Source organism: Tamandua tetradactyla, chromosome 7 (genome assembly GCF_023851605.1).
Source record: "Tamandua tetradactyla isolate mTamTet1 chromosome 7, mTamTet1.pri, whole genome shotgun sequence".
NCBI classification, from domain to species: domain Eukaryota; kingdom Metazoa; phylum Chordata; class Mammalia; order Pilosa; family Myrmecophagidae; genus Tamandua; species Tamandua tetradactyla.
Genome location: NC_135333.1, coordinates 147,404,078 through 147,426,251, shown reverse-complemented (window position 1 = coordinate 147,426,251; position 22,174 = coordinate 147,404,078). Strand labels below are relative to the sequence as shown.

Below are 22,174 nucleotides of genomic sequence, written 5' to 3'. Positions count from 1 at the left end.
AGTTGCGAGGCGAAGCACTGCAGGGAGAGTCACGTGGTTTCCAGTTCACGGGCTCTCCGGTCTCTATATGAGGAGGCATTCTGGTTGGTGCCTAGCAAGCCTAGTCCAGACTCCCCAAAGCACCAAAACAAGTAGTGGGCTAATCAAGCTCACGGGAGCTCACTCATCAATGGAGACACTGGGTCTAAGAAAGGGTCTACGGACCAAAAATAATAAAAAAGGGGGAGATGTGGAGAGCCGCCTCCCGGGTCTGGCCTAGTGGACACGCTGCAGCCTGCTCTAGAGTTCCCCCCGCCCATCGAGTGAGTCAAGATGGCGCCCGCATCCTGTTTCCGCGTATGACGTACGCGCCCACCAACCCTATCTTCCAATCACCTCTGTATACGTGGCACTAACCTATTGGGTTTGGGCACAGTATATAAGAGGTTACCCGGACAGGGTGGGTGGAGACGACCCACAGGGAGCCGTACCTGACGGCCGCACAGAGGTTGTCTCCCCGCGGGGTATCTTGTCCCGCGTGGAACCTGTAACAGAGAATGCAAGCTTAACTCCAGTAAAGGTCTGTGCTCACAACCGTTGCGTGCCTCGAACCCGTGTTTGTCACTTAAGTTGGTTTGCCTGCGTCCGTCTCTTTCTCCCCTCCTGTTCCCTTCGCCGGCCGGGGATCAGAAGCCGAACGAGACGGCTGCGGACAATTCTGAAATTCTATGGTTTTAGTATAATGAAATGATTGCTTCCTAGCAATTAAGTCATTGTCAGGTTAAAATGTCCATTAGCACAAGCCATTCTTTAAAAAACAACAACAACAAGGAAAACATTAATCTGCAGTCATTTTCAAGAAATCCATTCTCTATTATTTCTCAAATTAATGCCTAATGACTCTAAGTAACAACTAAAATTACTGAATTACTTTAGAAATTGTATCCTCAGTCACTGTAAATTTAAACAGTACACTTTCTAGGTAACTAAGTGTGCTGGTTTGAAATGATGTATGTACCCTAGAAAAGCCATGTTTTAATCCTAATCCCATTTTGTAAAGGTAGACGTTTCTTCTAAACCCTATTCAGCATTGCATGTTTGAAACTGTAATTAGATCATCTCCCTGGAGGTGTGATTTAATCAAGAGTGGTTGTTAAACTGGATTAGGTGGAGGTGTGTCTCCATCCATTTGGGTGGGTCTTGATTAGTTTCTGAAGTCCTATAAAAGAGGAAATATTTTGGAGAATGAGGAGACTCAGATAGAGGAGAGAATACTGCAGCACCATGAAATACTAGCCAGTGCTTTGGAGATGAAGGAAAATGCCTCCCAGGGAGCTTTATGAAACAGGAAGCCAGGACAGAAAGCTAGCAGATGAGGCCATGTTTACCATATGCCCTTCCATCTGAGAGGGAAATCCTGACTGTGTCAAGACAGAAACCCTGAACTTCATCGGCCTTCTTGAACCAAGGTATCTTTCCCTGAATGCCTTTGATTGGATATTTCTATAGAGTTGTTTTAAATGGGACATTGTCTTAGCCTTCAAACTGTAAACTAGCAATTTATTAAATTCCCCTTTTTAAAAGCCATTCTGTTTCTGGTATATTGCATTCTGGCAGCTAGCAAACTAGAACACTGAGTTAGAACTTTCACAATTTTGCTCTGATATCTATATTCCTTTAACCAATTTTCCTCATCTGAATTGTTTTGTACCAGAAAAATTAAGGCATATCAAGACTTTGTGTTTTTGTTGCCATTGTTGACAGAATTACCACTTTTACCTTTATCCAGGGAAGGCTCTCCTTGGTGCTTCCATTTTACTAATGGCTTGTTTGTTTGTACATTTTAGAATGAATGTTTTATGTGTTTATCTTCTTCACTGAATCATAATTTCCTCTAAAGAAGGGATTAGATCCTGTTTATTTTGGTATCATATTTGCCTATCACAATACCTAGAACCTAGTAGGTACTTATATGGATATTAAATGATTAGCTGGAGTATGACTGCTGAATCATTACAATGATATTTCTTTTAGTCTCCAGTGTCTTGGAACAGCCAGAAGAAAAACCTAAAATTGTGGAATTGTAACCCATATTAAACTCTGAAATCTGTTCTGTAACTAATTGTTGCAGTGTGCTTTTAAATGTATTGCTTTCTAGTATCTATGTTAGTTTTCACAATTAAAAATGAATATCTGAATGAATAGAAGATATAATGTATCACTGCATAGCTTGTCTCTTAATGTATAGAGTTCTAATTTGAAAATAGGTTTTGACCAAAAATTTTCCCAACTAATTTGTTTTTCTAAAGCGGATATAAAACTTGAATTATCACCAAGTAAGATAAAAAAGTCATCATTCATAAACCTGTTAGGCAAGGCATGTTGAGATCAAGTTGAAAAATTTAAGGAAATCTATACACAATCAACGTGACACAATCAGCAGCACACAAGGAAGCAGCTGTAATACTAGTGAACAAAAACTATCACACTATGTAGAATATCAAGAACCACGACAACTCGGGGCTTAAAAGTAGGGTTTCTGGTCTAGATGAAATGTGAAACCCTAAGAGACTTTACTGGAATGAAATTAGTATTGTAGAGAAAGAGCAGCTATCATCAAAATGTCAGGATTCCTACTCCAAGTTCAGCTGTTGTATATCAGAACCCACCTCTGGTTGGCAATAGAACTCAAATCAAGTTCTACCTTAGGGCAGAGGAAAAGAAAAGAAGGAAAAAAGACAGCATTATTGAATATCAAATATTTCCTACGAACTCCATTGGATGTCCACCTGTATATCCTTTATTCATTCTATACCTATTTATTGCCTACCTATACCATACACTATTCATGTTATTTGTTATATTTGTTATAGTTATGTTATGGTATAGCAGTTTATGTTATACGTATTATTTTATGATATTACTATATGCATTAGAACAAGGCAGAAATGGAGGAGAATATAAAACCTAGTGAAAAAGATGCAGAAATTAAACTTAAAATTAAAATATGACATTTTATGCTCCATTTGTTCTGTGGAAACATGGAAGAAGACCTGACCTGGACATGGAGTATCGGGGAAAGCTTCCAGGGGAGGAAGTGATTTCTAGGCTGAAAACTGTTAGTCAGAAGAAAGAACATTCTAGGAGGAAAAAAGACATGGATAGTTCAATGTAATTCTCTTATAAACCATGTTATGGAGTTCAGACTGAGGAAATTGAGAGCCGTTGCTAATTTTTTGTTTTGTTTTGTTTTCTCTTTGTTTATTTTATGACTGCTAATTTTAATTTGCCATTTTGACAATGCCTTAACGAACATCCTTCCTTGTGGCCAAAGAATTCCCAATTTCTTCAGAAGTCCTAGAAAACTTCTCTCCCTTTATCACTCTCATACATTAGAACATTGCATTCCTGAAATAATTCTTGTGGCTAGGAGAATTCCATGTATGACAGGCTTAGGCATATGTTCCTCTGGCAATACTAATAAAGAAAAAGAATATATACATATATGTATATATTAGCAATAAAAAGCAGGTACAAATAGAGTCTTAGCACTTTCAAATGACAATATGATGGCAGTACATTCAAGAATTTTTTATCTTAAGAGAATGTTATGAACAGCTTTATGCTAATACATTTGAAAACATAGATAAAATGGGCAATTCTGCACAAAAAATAAATTACTAAAATTGATTTAATAAACAAAAAAACTGAAAAGACCTTTTAAAAAGTAAATAGGGGAGAGAAAAATGTTTTCTCTGAAACAGGAAATTGACTCTGCTCATTTCACAGTTATGTTTTACCAGAATTTTAAGACTCAGATAATCCCAAAATAACCAAATATTTTGGTGAAAAGAAAATTATGGAAAACTATCTACTCGTTTTATGAATCCACCATAACATTGAGAAAATTAGGCAACAATATGAAAGTATTACTATAGTCAAACATCACCTTTAAAAAGCAAATGAAGAAATTAAATAGAAAGTAAACTCAATCCAATATAGTAAGCGCACAACTTGTCTTCCATATGGCATCGGCTAGTTAACACCTAGTAATGCACAGAATTTAATTTAAAATTGATAAAAAAAAAAGTGCTTCAATTCATGAGAGAAAATAAAACTTAGAAATAACATGCTTGGTCTACACAGGTTTAAATTTTAGTCACCTAGTAAATTTTGAATTGGCTCCTATTAGGTGGTAGATTGAATACTTTGCATTGCATTTTAGTGTAGAGAATGACAAAGTTCAGCTATATTAGGCTTATAGCTTGACGGTAGAGTTTTATTTGTCAAGTGTCAGTTTTATACACAAACTAGTAAGCAAACTTAAAAATCTGCTTTGATGCAGTGAGGATGATATCTTCCAACTGCCTTGTGGGAGTAACTGAATGTTCCATCCTGCTGGATCCAACTAGCTTAAGGGTCTCCCCTCTCAAAAGCCAAGATTCCTGTGGGCACAGCTATCTACAGCAAAGTCAGCTATAGTCAACCTGCTTGTAAAAACCAAACACAGACAAAATGTTTCATAAAAATCCTAGTAGCCTTGTGTCTTAGCTATCCTCTTTCTAGACAACTACTCTAGTATTATCAGCAGGACTAATATTGAGGTAGCTACACAGTTTCAAACATGCCTTCAGATATTTCTATTGGGGTATTTTGTGGTATAGCTGGTTGATACATTCCAAGTAGCTGATTTTTACTTTTGAGAAGGAAAAAATTCAGCAAAATAAGAACACATTTTCAGTTCATTTAGAAGTCAGCATCCAAGATAAAAGAATTTTCTGTTGAACGTGACATCATTCCCATCCTCTGATATTTACCTACTCTCTTTTCAAAGAAATTGGTCTTCTCTTTGAGCGAAATTTTCTCCATAAAGTCAAATGGATTCTCTGCTCTGAAAACCTTGCTGAAATCCAGATCAGCATGTCTCTCTGCCACGAACTCCATGTATTGTTCATTAAAGATCAATTCATTCTAACTGGCTTCACAAGCCTCGGTAAAAAATTCCTATTCTATCCTAACAGTGTTGATAGATTATTTGCTTTGCTCTCTGTTCTGAAGTTTTGTGAAACAGGTGTTTGAACATAAGACAGGCAAAGTCTTAATGTAAACCCTCATTTCTGCCAATAAGTTCATTGGAAAATGTGAGGCCAGGCATCAGGCCTTGTTTTTTGAGTCAGAAGATCGATGCAAAAGAGCCAGAAAAGAAGATTCCTTCTACTGCTGCAAAGGCTACAACACATTCTCCATAGGTAGCTTCTATGTCTCCAACCCAGCACAAGGCCCAGTCTGCCTTATTCTTTCTGCAAGGCAGCATTTCAATTGCATTCCAAAGAAAAATTCCCTTTCTTTGGAATCTCTAATGTAAGTGTCAGTAGGATTTCAGAATGTATGTTTTCCATGGCAATTTGGAAGCTATAGAAATAGCAGGCTTCTGTAATCTGAACTTCTTGGCTAAACTGCTCCACCAAGTTTTCATTTACTATGCCATCACTTGCTGCAAAGAAAGCCAGAACATGTGATGTAAACTCTCTCTCCTCCGGCTTCAGTGCTTCCCAGTGCTGAATGTCCTTGGAAAGATCCACCTCCTCAGCTTTCCAAAAGCTGTCCAAAAGGAAGCCTTAGCTTTCATACACATCTGCCAAATATCCTGGTATTCTGTAGGAAAGATGACAAAGTGGCAGGGATTTTCTCCCAGAGGTAGTTCATCCTCCATGCTGGCGGCAGGTACCTTCGTTTTCTCTGGCTCTGCCGGCTCCTGGAAGATATTCTGGGAAGTCTTGCTGGACTGGACGTGGCTGCTACTGTGAGCTGGGGGTGTGTTATCCTTGTCCGCCAGGCTGAGCCCCTCCAGGGGTGAGAGCCAGAGCTGCTGCTGGTCTGCCAGGGTGGCAAGTGGGATGCATGCAGAGAGCATGATCATGACAGCTGCAGGGAACAGGTGACACTGGCCAATAAATGCACTTTGACTATGGAGTTTAACCTAATAATGTTTAAAGGAACCACTGATAATGCAGGAGTTATTTCAGCCATTTTTTCCTTGATTTTTTTATCTTACACTTTGTCCCTCATTTCTTCCATTATTGCCTGATAAAAATGTTTTTAAATGTTTGGATAGAAGTATTTCCTTCCTTATAAGGTGCTCAAACAGTTTCTTGTATAGGTAAAAAATTAAGAATAAATTAAGCTGGCAACCATGTAGGAATCAAAGTATAGACAAAGTATATTACACTACTACTATTAATATCTGGCATGTACTCAGTGCTTTGTGTATGGACTTCATTAAATCCTCAGATAATCCAAGGAGATAGATGCTATTCCTATTACTATATTTGCTAAAAAATAACAAATTGGGGGTAGAGTGAAGAAACTTGCTTAGAGGACAGGACTGGGACAGGCAGGACATTACTGCCCTTTTTGCATTTAGTTGATCTTTTGTAACCCTTTAACCACCCACCCACCCCCCATTTCCTTCTTTGCACAGTTTTCAGCTATTTCCTTAGAGTTACCATGGAGTTTAAACATAACATCCTAAATCTATAACAATTTCATTTGATTTGGTACCAAGTCTGCTTCAATAGGACACACAAACTATGCTTCTGTGCCTTTCTATCCCCCTATCTTTATAATGTCACAAATTTATAAATTGTGAGTCCAAAACCATAGATTTCTTGTTACTTTTTATGTATTTGTATTTTAGATCCAATAATAGGTAGAACATAGAGTTACAAGCCAAAAATGCATTAGTGCTGGCATTTATATTTGTCCATGCCATTACCTTTACTGGAGATCTATTTCTTTGTGTATATTGATCTATTATTTACTATCTTTCCTTTCAATCAGAAGAACTTCTTTTAGCATTTCTTTTAGGGCTTCTCTAGTGTTGACAAATTCAGTCAGCTTTTGTTTATCTGGGAATGTCTAAATCTGATCCTGACTTTTGAAAGACCATTTTGAATGTAGAATTCTTGGTTGTCAATTTTCTTTTAGCACTTTAAATATGTCATCTCACTGCCTTCTTGTCTCCATGGTTTCTGATGAAAAATTGGTGCTTAATATTGTTGATGCTCCCTTTGTACAAGACATGTTTCTCTTTTGAAGTTTTCACAATTTTCTCTGTCTTTGACATTTGACAGTTTGATTATAGTGTGTTTCAGTGTGGGCCTATCTTATTTTATCATATTTGAATTGCAGTGAGCTTCTTAAATTTGCATATTCAGTTCCCTTATTAAATTTAGGAAAGTTTCAGCCATTATTTCTTCAACTATTCATTTTGCCCCTTTCCCTTTCTCTTCTCCTTCTGAAATACCCAGAATATGTGTATTGGTACACTGGATGGTGCCCCACATATTTCTTAGGCCCTGTTCACTTTTGTTCATTCTTTTCTCTTTATACTCTTCAGATTGCATAATTTCAATGGTTTTATCTTCAAGTTCACTGGTTCTTTCTCTTGTCAAATTCAATCTGCTGTTCAGCCCTTTTCAGAAATCTTTTATACCAGTTCCTGTGGTCTTCACCTTCAGTATTTTTATTTGGTTTTTATTATTTCTATGAATCTATTGAAATTCTTTTTCTTCATGTATCATTTTCTATGAATCTATTGAAATTCTCTTTTTCTTCATTTATCATTTTCTTGATTTTCTTTAGTTCTTTGTCCATGTTTTCCTTTAGCTCTTTGACCATATATAAGATGATTTTTAAGAAATCCTTGATACATTCACAATCTGGTCTTATTCATTGACAGTTTCCAGTGCTTTCTTTTGTGCCTTTGCAAGGGCCATCATTTCCTCTTTCTTTGTATACCTTGTAATACTTTTTTTTTTTACACAAGGGACATTTTAATATTTTAATGTTCTATCGTGAACTTAGTCACTGAGGTGTCTTTTACTTAAGCTTGTATTCAGCTAGCTTTATGACAGTGATTTACTTGAATGTTGATAGCCTACAATAACAACAAAAACTTTCCCCGTCTTCGCAAGTTAGCCTGTTTGAGGGCCCTCCTTCAGAGTCTAGACTGTCTTAGAATGCATCTAAAGACTAACACAAGGTGAAAGCATAGGGTCCTTCCCATTCTTTTCTGGGAATGTGTCATACCCTGGATTTGCACATACCCTACAAATTCTCCTATCTGCATGAATCCACATGTCCTCTTTTCCCAAGTACGCAGTCTTTCCTTTCAGTCTAGGCACCACACTACATGTCCCAAAACTATCACTCCTGCCAAGGCAACTGCAATCATAGTACTCCATCTACTTGGCAAGCAGCTCTAGGTACAGGCCAAGCTCTGGGACCTGGGATGGCTTGCTTACAAGTGTCCTAACTTAGTCCTTCATGCTGCCACCAGACATACTGGCACTGACACACACACACCCAAGTATTTGCACTGGGGTTACTCTGTCCTCCTAGAACTAGGACTCCAACCCACATTGGGAGCATGGGCTGGCTCCACACCAAGCTAGGGAGAAGGGAAGGGGAGGATCAGCAAGATTTTCCTACCATTTTTAAGTTGTCCTTTTCTTGATTGATCAACAGATGAATAAGTGAGGAGATATATCATATTCATATTCATATATAAAGGAAAACTGACACATATCAATATTGGTCAATTCTGTGTGATAGGTAAGCTGATATTTATCATATTATTTACTGTACTTTTCTATATTTTTTGAATTTTTCAACACAAACAAAAACAAATCAATAAAAGGCACTAAAGTAGAAAAAATAATTTTTACTTCATCAATCAATAAACTTCATAATAAAGCTTTCTCATTAGGAAAAGTTCATCTCATGTATCCCATTCCTAGAACCAAGGCAGAAGTTTTCCATGTAGAATATCTGTCAAATATTTGCTGTTTTAGATTAGCATATTTTAGATCAAGTATTTACCTATTCAAAAGTACTTAAAGAAATCTTTACAGTAGAATTAAAAATGTAAAGGAAAACTACCACAATGATTTTCTGCCCATTTTACTAACTCACTATGCCAATATATGAGATAGGTATTTGAGAATACTGTAATCAAGTTATTTTCCTCTCAGAAAGCATTGAGTATAACAATAAGCTAATGTGACTAAAATGTGCTGATGAAATAAAGTGAGGTGACTTTTGAAGAAAATATTTTTCAAGTGTTTTTTCAATTTATTTTCATTCCAAGTCTCTTGTTCATTTGAGTATTCTATTCATTTCTCTGCAGACAATGAATCACATATATGTTCTGTATGAAAGTTATATTAATACCTTACAGGGCATCCATTAAGTGGGATTAATTTTTTGATGAGAATTAATGAAGAATATTTTTTCATCATATTTCAAATAGTATTAGTAAATTAACACGTTTTGATTATTTAAATTACTTCTTATGAGTCTGAGATGCATTTTTATCACGTTTCCTTGAACCAAGAGCAGAGAAAAGTTCATATTAGTCATATGTTCTCCAATTCTTACCTACACTAAAATGGCATAGTGAAGATTTTTAAACAAAGACTTTGTCTTCAGGGATAAAATACTGACATGTAAAGGAACCTTTAATTTAGTCATACTCCTCATAAAATCTGGCAGCTTAGGAAATCACTGGCAGTTAAACATAGGTCCCGCTCACAAGTTCATGGCAATGAACGGCAAAACCTGAATATTTCCCTGCCAAGATATTTATTACGTCTCAACTCTTGAAATTCTATATGTGACTAATAGTTCAATTTAAATGTCACTGTCTAAAATGTTTTCCTGGTTGATTGCAATTGGGAATGATCTCTGTTTACAAGCAAATTCGGGATTTTGCATGAAGCATGCTAGAATCGTACTATGTTAGATTTATCGAGGAACATTCAAATCACCTAGGTTAAACCTCTTCCAATGAAGCAATGATTTCATTACCTAACAATGCCCGCAGACAGTCCAACCTTCACTTAGACACTATTAAGGTAGCACTGACAAACTTCGGCAGATACTTCTCCATGTTGCCTATCCAATATCAGTTCTCCCTTTCTTACGCACAAAAAATACAGAGGTTGAAGCAACTATACTTATCATGTGATATCGTACGGGCTAATGAGATGCAAACAGCAGATTAATCCTAATTTTATTTTCCTCATAAAAAAGGACTTACTTGGCTGATAATACATTTTTGCAGACATGATGCTTAGAAGGGTCTACCTAGATATGATGTCTTATGAACATGAGGAAGAAAGTCCTAATGAAGGATGAAATTTACAAGGAGTCAGATCATTGTTGGCATTGTAAAGCCAGCATAAAGATCATAAAGATCTCATTACATGAGACCTCTTAACGCATAGAAAATTAATCTGCTGTTAAATGAGTAATTGTAGTCAGATTTCTCACTTGCGGCCAAACACACTCTTAACTGATACGAAAAATAGGCTAAATAATCTATTTTAGAGTGTTGGAAAAAATCAACAATAAATTATAATTTTTAAGATAGCTAAACTCTTCATTGTATTATTCTTGAAAAGCTTTCACATTTAATATCTCCAGTCCACTCCATCCAGTAAATAAAAATATTCACATTTAATATTTCCAGATACATTTTTATGAATTTATCACAATTATTTTCAAAGATGAATAATTCTCTGTCATCTTCATTTCTCTAATTCCTATGTATATATTTTATGATCTTTATCATATATTGCCTTTTATTCTAATTATTGGCACATATCTTTTAATATGGTCTGCATATCATTAAGAAAGCAAATTACTGAATATAAAATACTATATAAAGTACTATGAAAATGTCGATGTTAGTATATTGTATTTGTATCTTGCCAATGACTATCAGCTGGTTTATATATATATATATATATATTGTTTACTAGATTTGAAGAGTTTTACCTTTTTCTCTTTTTTTTAAGTATGATATATATATATATATATATATATTTTTTTTTTTTTTTTTTTTTTACATGGGCAGCACCAGGAATTGAACCTGGGTTTCTGGCATGGCAGGTGAGAACTCTGCCTGCTGAGCCACCACGGCCCTCTATAAATATTTTTGAGTGATTCATTGAAAGTTTTAATTCTGAAAAATTATTAACATTGAGAAGATTTGGAAAGCTATCATTATTTCTAATGGTATTTCAAAACATCACCACTGTGTTAATAGCTACAAGACAAGATCTAAAACTGTATATGGATGCTTCTGAAACGTCTTTTTAAAAAGTAAATTGAATTATTTCAATTGAATTACAAAAGTACAATATTTAAAGAAAGCCTGTGTTTTCTTTTTTGTTTTGTTTTCTTTTTATGTAATAAGTCTCTCCTCATGCACCCGTAATTTATCTGGTGGGATTTTGTGTTGCTCTAGGCAGAATTTGTATGCTTATGCTACTAGCACTTGCAATAACTAGTTATATAAGGTCCAGACAGCATGCCAGGCAAACAATCTAAATTGTTTTCAGAAAGTTGGGAGGGGAGGAAAATCGTACTTAAAAAAAAGAGAAAAAGGTAAAACTCTTCAAATCTAGTAAACAAGGTAATTTTATCTAGGAGCAGCTTGAGTTTCCTGACTAGTTTTCTCTCAGGAGTGATCTAGGGACCACTTTATGGTCTATGTAATGTTCATGTCCTATGTAAATCTGCATTTCTCCTGGTCAATTAAGATCCTCACTGTACAATGAAAATTTGAATTTTGAGAGCCAATTTTTCCCTTTTTACAGATCATTCCTCTATATGGATTTGGATGTGATCAGAATTCTGGCAGATGAATATTGATTCAAAACTTGATACTGCCTAAGGTCAGTATCCTGTAGCATCTTTCAGATGTTATATAATTTTTAGAAATATTATTTGCATGAGTAGAAGTAATGATTTCTAACTATGAAAGCAATCTTTCATAAGTAAATAGAGGTTTCCAAATTCTATAAATGTGCCTGAAAACATCTTTCGTTATATTTCAATTCTTTTAAAACATCTTATCCACCTTGTATTATTCATTTTACTTAGCAAGATTTCTAATCATAGGAAGCAAAAGCAAATGTCACATTGAGTGCTTTGTGAAAGATAGTACATTTTAAATTAATGGAACTCTAAGTTAAAGATGTCTAATACTGAGATTTCTATCAAAATATTATAACATTAATATAAAGACCTACAGCAATAGAGATTTTTAAAGGTAAATTTTTAAAGTGAAGAAAGTATTACCAAAGTCTTTAAATAAAACTATCAAATATCAGAAAGTATCTGCTATTTGTGAAAGGCATTCAATTCCGGACACTTTCCTGATGTTTGTGAACATTTTCCATCTCAAAGAAGAGATCTGTTTCTTATGAAACTTTTACAAAGAAAGCATTAGATGACTTTGTTTTGTAAACAACTCAACTATTAGATGGATAAAGTTACAGCACAACTCTGTCCTGCATTTACAGGCGAGATTTATATCCATAAAAACTCTGCAGGAAAAGTTTATGAGATGTTTATTACTAAGGTCTGCAGATTGAGCTCAGGCAAGAGTGAGAAAATAAGAAAGGAATTGGAGAACAACTAAGAAACATAATAGTGGTAGAGTAATTGTGAGCATGTGTGTGTTTTGTATTGAACAACTGTTAGACGATTCTGTCAAACCTGATGTTTCTACAGTGTCTACTGGTAATTATTTAAGGATTGGGAACATTATTGCACATTTGGATTTGGTTATTATCTCTTAAATCCCTCACAGTTTTTTAACTTTGAAAAAATCTAGATGAATCCGCAACTTGCACTGAATAATTAGATCAAGGGAGTTGAGTGTTTCAGCACTGTTTTCCTTGAAAGCAAAGGGCACATTGAGCCAAACTGGTTATGGTGACTAATGTTAACACTTCCTGTGCCTGGCTGGCACCTTCGTCTGAAACTGTCCGCCATGCATCACCATTATGGTCTGTCTGCTCGCTCTTTGATTCCAGCTTCCATAGCGCGTTTCCCCAGCCCTTTAACATTCAATGATTGATGAACTGTTAAATAATGGCCAGTCTTTGAGCTAGTCAGGATTCCTTCCCAAGAATACTGAAAAGAAATACAAAGTGTCTTTTCCTGCAGTTATCAAGATTTTATGGGCAAAAATTCCTGCCCCTGCCCCCAGCTCTACCGAGAGTTTCATCAAACAAAGCAGGAATCAGATGCCAAACTACACATTCAAAGATCACATATTTTTTTCTACTGTAACACAAAAGTGTTGCAATATGTTTTTCATTAATTTATTTGAAGTTATTCCAAATACTGTGATTTCTGGTTATTTTCCTTTTGTCCCACATGAAGGACTTTGTGAAGGAGAAAGAACTCACTGAAGCCAACACAATTTTAAAACTGAGAGGACACTGTCATTCTAAAACTTGCATAACTGAAACAGGAATACTTAGTATGCATAGCAATGTTACCTCAGATAATAAAAGTACAATTAAAGTAAGAAAAGGTAGAGGAAAAAATTGAAAGTTCAAGAAAAGAAAAATTTCAAAAAACAGAAAATCAAAGGAAAAAGAGAAGAGAACTGGTTTAAGGCTATCATACTGATTTCTAGACTTCTCATACAAATTGCATTTTCCAGAAAACCTTAGGTACTTAATTCCAATTGATTTAAGAGATTATTGTGGATGCAGATCATAAAAGAAAGCTAAAGCTGGCTTTAGCTCTTGGTAGACTTGGATTAGGCTAACCTTTTGTAATTAAGCTATTTTCTGAATGAAATTCCCTCTCTCTGAAATCATGTTTTCTCAAGCCTCCTTTTTATTTTAGAAAATTGGTAAAATGTGAAATAATACATAATACCCAGTCATAAACCCAGATAATTCTATCAATGCTTTGTGAAACTCCATTGACCAAAGCTATAGTCTTCATCTTTATTTAATTTTTCATATCACACTTTGTGGTGGTTTAAAACTGTATGTTCCCCAGAAAAACATGTTCCCAAATTTAGTCCATTCCCGTGGGTTAGACCCATTTTAAGAAGACCTTTTGATGAGGCTACTTCAGTTAAGGTGTGAGTCACCTCACTCAGGGCAGGTCTTAATCCTATTCCTAGAGTCCTGTATAATTAGAAGCAGGAGTGGGGTGGTGGGGGGAGGGAGACAGAGAGAGATGGAGGAGGAAGAGGAAGAAGAAGAAGAAATTAACAAAACCTGGAAGAGAAGGGAGACACCAGGAGATGCCAACATGTGCCTTGCCAGGAACCATTTGCTGAGCTGGTCTCCAGGAAGAAAGCATAATATTGATGATGTCTTGATTGGGATCTATTCCCAGCATCAAAACTGTAAATTAATAAATTCCCATTGTTTAAGTCAAATCGTTTCAGGATACTTGCTGTAGTAGCTTAGGAAATGAAAACACCATTTATGGTTGCTTTTGAAACATATACATTTACATATTTTATTCTTGTTGCTTTTATATCAAGGATAAATATTTCAGTGTGCTTTGAAGTGAAAATCAAGCTTAGAACCCAAGAATCTATTGTAGCATTGAAATTCCAACACACATTCTGAATTCTGAACACAATCTGAACACATTCTGAACACAATCAGAAATACTGCAGCTCAGGGAATATAACCGAGAAATCAAGATGTAAGGGATGGTTTTTATTACTGAATCATTATATAGATATTCCTTTTGGTTTTCTAGTATATTGGAGTAGGCAGAGGAATACCTGAAATCTCTAAATTTAATTCCACTTTCTTGATCTCTGATAATGATTTATAGCCTTTATCTTTTGTCCCTGTGATTGTAAAAGCCTTGTGACTAGCCTTCATTTCTATGCAGTTGCCCAGTTTTTCAGCTATAGAGTCTTGTAAGCACTAAAGACAGCCCCTAATTTTTATTAAGGAAGTGTCTTGGGTCAGTCCAGAACTAACCCACCTGAAGTCCAAGGCTATTTTGATAGCCAAGACCAGATTTAACCAAAATGGGCTTGCTTGATATGCACAGAGTAGCTTAGACTTTAATTTACAGGTCACCTACATCTCATTCTACCATGTTCTTACATATGTTCTATGATGAAGCATGTAAGCATGCTCGATAATTAGATCACTTCTAATTACATCATCTGAGGTCACTGTGCTAGTTAACCTAAACCTTGTCCATCATTTTCTCTAATAAAACTATCAGAATTATTGCAGCTCAAGGAGACAGATTTTGTGCCAACAGGCCATCTGCTCTCCTATTACTTGCCTAGTAGTAAACTCTTTCTTTGGTACCCTGGTGTCTCAGGAATTGGTTATTGAACACGTCAAGCAAAAGGATCCATGGCCTTTGTCTAGTAATAATTGGTGACCATGAAGGGATGAATGCCCAAGACTCTGGAGACTCAGCAGAGCAGGTAAGCCAGGAAACTGAGCCTTTTGTAGTTCCTGGACTGAATTTAGTCTAGATGCTTGGCAACCAGCATTCTCTGTTCCGCTGGGGTTCTCTGTTGGTACCTTAAAAAGCTTCAAAGAGAGGGTATAAGGATAGTTCAGTGGTAGAATTCTCACCTGCCATGTGGGAGACCAGGGTTCAATTCCTGGCCCATGCACTTCCCAAAAGAAAGAAACAAAAGAAACCCACAAAAACAAATAAACAAAACAATTCAACAAAGGGTGCTGAAATAATTGGATACTCATATGGAGAAAGAATGAAATGTGACCCCACCATACAGCATACAAAATAAAATAAAGTTTCAAAGAGAGTTGAAACCATTTCCAGTTCCATGACCAGACATTTGACTGGGTGAGTGGGTCATCAGGGTAAAAGTGGATTGGGAAGTAAATATGGTGGTTTGAGTCCATCTGACCTAGACCCGGGCTACACTTCCAGAATGATCCCCTTTGCTCTAACCTATGCACCTGTTTTCTGGGTACCATGTTGTATGGGGTTTGAAGTCTTGACCTAAATTTGTTTGTTGAGTATGCTTCCACCTTTTGGCAGGACAATTTTAACTGTAATATCTTTAACTTGGTAGTGTTTTCTGTACTACCTGTATTTAACTATACTGGTAGTATTTTCATTTTAAATCACTTTGAGGCCAGATTATGTTATAGAAATACCCCCCCCCCTTTTTTAATAGACTCATAACAAAATCTTTTCAATTTTCAATACAGCCAGCCCAAAGGTTTCCTTTTTGAAAGAATTTCTGTAATCAGTAGCCAATTAGGAACATGTGGCCAGTACAAATTCAGGAACATTTAGTGGTGGTTTGAAAATATTATGTACCTCAGAAAAGCCATCTTTTAATTACAAAAATTCATTAAGTAATATAAAAGATCTTCAAGAGATATGGAAATGGCTTCCTGGATTTAGGCTTTGGGACAAATTTAACAAGTGCTGTATATTTTCCAGAACTTGGTTGACAATGTACTTTTAAAATTGTTTGTAATTTTAAGATACTATGAAAACAAAGAAATGCTGTCATGAATAGAGAAGACATAATTCTAAGATACAAAGAGTTTATATTCTAGTTAGAATATAATTGTATGAGGGCATAGTATAAGATAGTGGTAAAAAAGGAATGAAAATGCTGGAAGAATTTTAAGATTACCAGATAGATAAAGAATAATGTAAAAACACCTCATAGAAGAGATGACACTTGTAAGACCTTTAAATAAGAAAGCAGCATCTAAATAAATATAGTCCTGAACCAGTTTTTCTTAAAAGCTAAAACTGAATTTTGTAAACTAACATATTCCTGGTATTACTGAGCACTTGGGAATAACATTGTTAAAATAAAAAATGAACTTTTTCGTGGATACAAATCCATTAAATATTGAAAAGCTGACTATATTTCAAACTTGGGACTTTTTTGACCTTTGAAGGTAGTACTGAATTGGACTGAGAGATTTTAAGCATATTTTAATCATTTGTATGCTCTGAGTATAAAGTATATGAATGTCTGGCTGTGTTCCAAATTCAAGCATAAATTTCTTCTTTCTTCCATTATTTTGAATTATCTCTGTCTCTTCTCCCCTCTATGAACACTGTTATTGGAAGGGAGTATGCAGTTTCAAAAAGCTAGGCAAATTTATTATGAAATTTATTTTTGATTATGTACAGTCTGGATAAATAAAAATTATAAGTGGAATGGATATGGAAAGTGGTAGAGAGTTTAACAAAATGAATTTTGTTTATTATCGCCATTGTTGACTACAAGTCCTGAATGGATACATAAAGTAGTAGAGAATCGGAGGAGGTGAATTTTGTATGTTATAGCCACTGTTGACTATAAACTCTGAATGAACATAGAGAGTTGTAAAAAAGAAGTTTATGAAAGTGAATTCTGCTTGTCATAGTCGGTGCTGACCAAAATTTAATAAGTCTGTTTATCATATTTTCAAAAAAGAAAGACTTGTGTCAAGCTGGGTGTTCACACAAAACTAAAGTTTAGTTAAGTTTAAAATAACATGGATTGTTATTCTGCTCTTAATATAAAGTTTTTAAAAAGTTTTTCTTAATCATGTGAGTACTTTGTCTAAAACACAAAAATTTTATATCAGATAATATCTTTGTTAATGTTTATGTTGGTCTTATCACCCTTAATTTCAGAAGACAAGTCTTCTCACTGTTAAGGGAAAAACTTACAAATAATTTGTTCTTTCACCTTATATAAGTAAGATGCTAAAATAGTTTAACCTTTGGCATAGGAAGTGTTTGGGAAGTATTACAGTGGTTAAAAGAGATTATCCTGTTGCTGGTTAAGTTTGTAAGTGTAAAATATTATTCAAATATTTAGAGACTCTATAAAATTCCTAAACATTTGACAATGTTCTCACTCACTGTGCATGTTATATCCTGATACTACTCTGAATGATGTTAAACAGATCTGATTTGGCTAGTCATGGTTTAGTTATTCTTAAAAAGCTACAGATCACTCTTTTTCATGGCACCTCAGCATAAAGTTGCATATCTCCTTCCCAGCCACTGGCTGCCAGAAGCTCATTGATGTGGAAATGAATGCAAACTCTGGGTATTCTGGGTGAAGGGTAGAAGGGTTATGTTGTCTGAATCAGTGGTGGAAATGACAAACAAGGTTTCCCCATGAAGCAGGGTGTCTTGACCCATGGCCATGTCCACCTTTTCTGAATAAGGGGCATTCCTGTTATAGACCAAGGAGAACTAGAGAAAGAAAGCACAGATCTGTTCGGGGTTGTATTATGGATGCCAAGCTGGGTGTTCTCAAGTTGTTTTTTGTGAAAAAAAAAAAAAAAGGAAGGAAGGAAATTCCTGAGCTATGATATGACTGTGCCTCATCAACTGGGGCCTGAAAGAACCAGCAGATTCTGCGAGCTTTTCAGTCTCTCTAAAGAAGATGATGTCTTCAAGTATGTTGTGAGAAAGCTCCTGAACAAAGAAGGTAAGAAACCCAGGACAGAGTGCCCACAATTCAATGTCTTGTTACTCCACATGTTGTGCAACGTAAAGGTCAGCATTTTGCTCTGAAGAAATAGCAGACTAAGAATAAGGAAGAGCCTGAAGAATATGCTAAACTTTTGGCCAAGAGAATGAAGGAAGCCAAAGAAAAATGCCAGGAACAAATTGTCAAGAGACGGAGGCTGTCCTCTCTGATAGCTTCTACCTCCAAGTCCAGTGAAAAATTAGATTTTATGAGTTACAAATACATAAGTTAATATTTTTTTAAAAATAAGCTACAGATCATAGAACAGCCAGATTTACTTGTCAGCTGCTCTGCTTTATTCTAAAACTTCTCTAAAAGTATATGTGATCAGCTATAGGTCAGAGCTCCATCTGTAACAAAGAAGGAATTTTTAAAAAAAGAGAGACAGGACAAATACATAAATTGTGTTTTATCTGTTAATTAACAAAGCTGTTAAACATGTAAAAGTGAAACAGAACGAAGCCTCTACTATGGGTTGTTAATACACAACAACTCTCTAAAGCTTTTATTTCTGAAAGTCACTTCATTTAAAAATGCTTATAAAAATTAGAGCTTAGATTGCAAGCTTTAACTATTATCTTTAAATTCTGAAATGATTTGCTTTTTGTATAATCTAGTTGTTCCTTAAAACTTTAAGCATCTATGTGACACCTGAGACTCCAGATTTAGTTCTCTAACTCTGAAAGTCAGTATCAGTCCATACAGCAACTGTTAAAAACAAAACTGAAAAAGATCAAACACCGATTAAAGACATGATGAAACTGTTCTGGTTAAAACTAAGATTAATCAATATACAAGGTAAAAATAAATAATATAGTCTGTATTTTAAAGCTTTAACTTTTGTGTGACACACACACACACAAAAAATGTTTATTTTGTCCAAAATTTAAACTTTGTGCAGCACACTATCTAATCTTAATAAAGAATAAAATCTTAATATTCTGTACCAGTTACTGTTTACCATGTTGCATTTCAGAGTATTTTGAGCACAGAATGAAAAAGTGTTTACAAATTCCATTGAGGGAGTGGGAAAAATAGCACTATTAAACTTACCACCTGGGGAATTCCTGGCATTTTCTTAAGCAAGAGGGCTCCTGATTTAATAAGCCAAGGCCTCAATCTTGTGACCTGCCCCTATGAAGCTTATTTCTGTAATAGCAAACTGAACCTACTTATGATTAGTGCCTGAGTCATCTCCAGAAAATCTCTGCTGTTGCCCAAATATGGTTCTTCTCTAAGCCAAACTCTGACCTTCTCCTGTATGTGGGACATAATTTCCAGGGGTGTAAACCTGGCCCTGGCATTGTGCAACATAACTGGCCCTGGCATTGCAGGACATAACTGGCCCTGGTATTGTGAGACATAAGTCCCAAGGATGAGCCTGGCCCTGCCATCATGGATTAACTGACCAAAAGGGGAAAAGCAATAGAGTTTCAATGGCTAAGAGATTTCAAATCGAGAGGTCTTTCTGGGGATTACTCTTATGCAAGTTTCACCCAGATATAGCAAAATACCACAATAAACCAACAGTATTGCTGGAAATAATAACATGAAGATACCCTGATCTCTAAAAAATTTTACTTCTTAAGTTTATTTTTCATAAATTTAAAACCTCCTGATTTTTCCAATACCAAAGAAGCTCTGAAACTGAGAAATAGCAGACTCTCTAAGAACAACATCCAGTTTTCATCATTTCATCACTTAGCCCCTTAATTTATGTCCCTTTTCAGCCTTGAAGCAGTAAGAAGAGTCATCACCTAAATATCACTCAAGTTTGAGAGATAATTATCAAATGTGGAAGAAACCAGGGTTGAAGGCATGATTTGATTTGTGAATCATTATATAGGTATTCCTTTTTGCTTTCTAGTGTATTGGGGCAGATGGAGGAAAATACCTGAAATCCCTAAATTATAATCCAACTGCCTTGATTTCTGATAATGACTGTATAGTCTTTATCTTCTGCCCCTGTGATTGTAAAAAATCTTGTGACTAACCTCATTTGTACATATTTATCTAGTTTTTCAACTATAGAGTCTTGTAACCACTAAAGAGAGCCCCTGATGTTTATTAAGGAAGGGTCTAGGTCAGCCCAGAACTAACCCACCTGAAGTCCAAAGTTATCTTGCTAACCAAGACTGGATCTAACCAAAATGGACCTGCCTGACATGTCCATACCCCATTATAATATTAAAAATCACACCCATTATCATCTTATGGCTGCCAGTTTCTACATATGTTCTGTAACTAAGCATGTAATCAATCAGCACATGCTCAGTAACTACATCACCTCTAATTACATCATCTGGAGCCATTGTGCTCATTATCTTTTAATACTATAAAACTATTAGAATTACTGCAGGTAGGCAAGACGGATTTGGGGGACTATAGGTCATCTGATCTCCTGCAATAAACTAGCAATAAACTCTTTGTTTGAAATCCTGGTGTCTCAGAAATTAGTCATTGAGTACAATGGCAAAGAATCCACCATCTTTGTCCAGTAACAAAAGCAAAGCGAGGTTCTGACATTTTTGAGTGTACTGATTTCATTCTAAAAAAAAAAATTTTTAAAGTTTGATTGCAATTGCACATCTGAAGCACATTTTCTAATTCAGTTTATTAATAAAGCTGCCTTTTTATTTCCTTCTAAATCTTTTTCTATCTTTAAAATAAACTTTAAAAAAATAAGCGCTTGATGAATGAATGAATGAATGAATGATGTTGGAGAAATATAACTAAAGACTCTTCTTCTAATTCAGGAAACCTCTCCACAAAGGTAAAAGAGAAAGAAAAACAATTTTATTATTCAATAAGCATTAAACCAGAATGTGATGCATCACAGGAAATCCACTCAAGAGATTGCAAAGAAAGAAATGTCACCCTTTTGTATAGCCAGGCAGATACAAACCTTTATATACATGTTCTTAAGATAAAGGATAACTAGTCCTCAAGTAAGAAGACTTGACAGCACCATTTGTCAGACATAGGTCATCTTAAATTCACCCAGAAATTGACATGGCCTTTGTGTTTGCTAATTGCCCCCTTTCAGATGTAATAATAAAATGTCTCATCTCTCTAAGACAAAAAAATAGTTACAACTTGAAGCCAGATGTATAAATTAAATGCCTTTTGAAATGGGGAAGTAAGGATACTCTCTTCCTGAATATTTACATTTCAAAGAGATGAGTCCCAGATCCATGAGAAAGACATTCCTGGTTGTAGAGCATGCTGGTAGGGGTGGGTGAGGGGAAATCTGTTTGCTTTAAAACAGATAAACAAACATCACAAAGGAGCAGAGAAAAGATTTACAATTACAGGTTTCTAAAGAATGCTCTAAGAAAAGGGATGGGAGAGGTTGCTTCTTTCCCTTTTTGTACCAGGTATGTATGTATGTATTTTTCCCCTTTCTGTGTATGTATTTACCCTTACAATGTACACCAAACAGAGACTGATAATCTACCCAAGTACCTCAACTTTCTATTTTGGGTTCTCTCTCAACTTTAAAGGACAGAACTGGGAGTGCTAAATATCTTCTAAAACAATATTTAATGAGAAGTTACATCAGATAAATGCTTTAGAAATAAACAGAGAGGCAAGTTTCATGCACTACTAAATCAGCTAAGTGCCCTCATTTTTTAAAAGACAGCTTTGTGTGATTGGAGACTGATAATTTTAGACACTTGGAACTTCAAATTCTCAAAAAAGTGAGATAACTCTAAATATTTCATGACTAAATGATTATTGCACAGGAAATTTCATATAAACTAGAACTGACATATATCAAATACTTCCCTACACACTGTTGAGGTTTCTGGAAGAGTCCCTTCTGTACCATACCTTAACTTACTAAGGAAGTACCAT

General features: G+C 35.4%; 1 protein-coding gene, 1 long non-coding RNA gene and 1 pseudogene across 8 annotated transcripts in view; 1 reads left to right on the top strand and 2 right to left on the bottom strand.

Annotated features, from left to right (window-relative positions):
- SYT1 (synaptotagmin 1) overlaps window positions 1–22,174 on the bottom strand; it is a 1,262,805-nt gene that overhangs the window by 1,180,948 nt on the left and 59,683 nt on the right. The window lies entirely within an intron of this gene.
- LOC143690227 (ribonucleoside-diphosphate reductase subunit M2 pseudogene) lies at window positions 4,726–5,893 on the bottom strand (annotated as a pseudogene).
- LOC143642744 (uncharacterized) overlaps window positions 14,447–22,174 on the top strand; it is a 112,033-nt gene continuing 104,305 nt past the window's right edge. For all 6 annotated transcript variants that reach the window (XR_013155840.1, XR_013155843.1, XR_013155839.1 and 3 more), the window contains exons 1-2: window positions 14,447–14,517; window positions 15,160–15,268. This is a non-coding gene — a long non-coding RNA (uncharacterized LOC143642744). The remainder of the gene's footprint in view (window positions 14,518–15,159; window positions 15,269–22,174) is intronic.